This window comes from Empidonax traillii, unplaced genomic scaffold (assembly GCF_003031625.1).
Source record: "Empidonax traillii isolate 1590-97213 ecotype Southwest subspecies unplaced genomic scaffold, ASM303162v1 scaffold797:size354868, whole genome shotgun sequence".
Lineage (NCBI taxonomy): Eukaryota > Metazoa > Chordata > Aves > Passeriformes > Tyrannidae > Empidonax > Empidonax traillii.
In genome coordinates, this window is record NW_020955990.1 from 289,902 (window position 1) to 292,547 (window position 2,646).

Consider the following 2,646-nt stretch of genomic DNA (forward strand, 5'->3'; position numbering starts at 1 on the left):
TAATCAGCTAATCCTTCTGTAGCCTTTAGGAGAATAATAATGATCAGAATAATCTTTTATGTCAAACTATTAAATTCCCTTTCCTTAAAAAGGTTTTTATGATATCTCATGCCAGATTCTGACTTTATTTGCACTAATAGCACTATGAAGAACTTCATTTGAGTCAATAGTTTAGTTTGGATTTACACCGCTTGAAATTAGAAAACTCTTTACAAATGGATTAAACAGACCACATATTTTTCCTGGTATCAGAATATAATTTAATCCATTCATCTACAAGCTCTTACTTTTGTTCTTTAGGTAGTTTTAGGACAGAATTGGAAGGGTGCTGGCAATTGCTTTCAATGAAATGTTGCCCTTCTGTGGATTTATTCAAACTCCAAATAATCAAATCTTAAAAAGACTTTTGTGGAAAGCATGTTTGAGACAGACTGTTCCTCTGTCTAAACATTGTGGAAGCATTTGAAAATGTTCCTCTGATATTGTTGTTGTTGTTGTTGCTGATAGTTGAGATGGATTGTAAATTACATTAATGTGTAAAATGGTTAAATGACCAATTTTTTTAAGTATTTTCCACATGCAGTTTCAATTAGACAAATGTTAAAGAGCTATTTTTTTTAATATGAAAAATTTGCACACATTATTTATACATTGGTGTCAATTGGATACTTTGTATTACAGGATATAGGAATACTCACAGGCACTGGTGGCAGTATGGAGCACTTTCACCTCTGTCACATCCCATTCAAATGATTTTTGCATCAGAAACACATGATTAAGAAGGGAGAACAGTGGAGACAATCCTTTTCTGAATATTATTCATCACAACATTGACAGCCATGTTTCTATCCTCCCTGCGGTAACATCCAGGGGTTTGAAAGCTGCATATTCACAGGTGTAATTGTCTTGGGACTGTTTTAAAACCAGAAAAGCATTGGAGGGTGGAGGGTAGGTGTTCAGAGACACAAAAAACTTTGTGCTGGAGTAATCAGTCACTCAGTGAAACAGTCTGCAATGCAGAGCTGCATTTTGTCCTGAATGAATGTAAAGAGTGGAAAACATAAGTTGCTTAAGACCACTGCTGAGTTTAATATTCTCAGAATTAGAAATCTGCATCTGCTAATGAAGTACAAGTGCTCTGGCAAGATATAACTACTGGCAAACCTACATGGCCAGCTGCAGACAGCCCTGCATACCACAGTTGCATTCCCCTGGCCAGAAGCAAGCCAGCTGCGGTAGGGAAGCCATGCAGCCTTCTTGCAGGAGGCAAATAAAATCAAAAGCAGTACTTTGATAACATGACTGTACAGCTTCTGGACCAGAGGTTTCTTATTGTTGTTAGGTTTAGGATTTTTACACTTGATTTTCTGCGTAGGCAGATAAACTTGACTCTGCCTGGACATGCCCCTGTTGCATGGCTGAAATGAGGCATAAGTCCTGTGGGAAAAAAGGATGTGATCATTTAATTTAAGACTGTATCATGATCAAATGCATAAAAAAACCAAATTAATGCTGTACAGGCAATTTTAGTATTTGCATTCTCCAATGTTTTTGAAAGAATTATATTACAATTTTAATAAAGATCTTTTCTGTGTATTATGTCTCATTAAAATATATAATCAAATAAGTTTCTTTAGCTCTTTAATTGTCTAATGCTTTAAAAAATCCTATTTAATGTTTGGCTTTGCTATGAATTTGAAACAATGGTCCAAAGAATGCCATCTACATATTATGTAGAAAAAACAATTTACTTCCATCTCTCAGTTTTAAATGAGATGTCTGACAGTATCAGCAATTGTCTGTGATTCTTGATTTTGGAGGATAAATGAAAGAAGTAGGCCTGCTTTCACAACTGACAGCTACTCATTAATTTGTAGAATTGTAACACCCCCATTCTTTCCTAAGAAAATATAAAATTTTTTCCTATTTTCCTAGTAATTATCATTACCTAGTCCAAACTCTGCTGTGTCAATTACTGTTACAAGATAATGGCATGGCTGAAATTGAAGTTGGTACTGTGGATGATGTCATACTACTGTTATATATTATGTATTGATAATAGTTGCTTTATTATTTTCTACTTATTTTAATGCAGACAGTTCACTTTTAGAATATAAAATATATACAGCTGCAAGCAGTGATTTTTCTTGATGTTTCAAAATATTTCTATTAGCAATTATGATTTTTAGACTCCCATTAATGCCCATCAGCACTTCAGATCATTCTTCTTGTTGTACGTCCTTCTGAATTGGCAACATGAAATTTCAAATCCCCTTTAATTTCAAATTAAATTAAAATTCAGGAATTTCAAATCTTGTTTGTTCAGTCCTTGCTGAAATCCTACTAAGCTTCTCCATGCTATGCAGTCCTATATATTATGAATCCCTTGCAAATCAGTCTGTTCTCTTTGTCCAGTTCTGTTTTATAGTGTTATTAATTGTGTAAGGTATCAGTCACAGCACCTAACTTCAGAATATTTACTCTGGATTAAAAAAAAAAAATAATAATCCTGATGTATGCTAGGCATCCATGAAATGTTCACAAAAGGGTCCTAGGGAGATTAGTCTTTACAAAAGGTATCATATTAAAAAAAAAAAAAAAAAAAAAAAAAAAAAAAAAAAAAAAAAAAAAAAAAAAAAAAAAAAA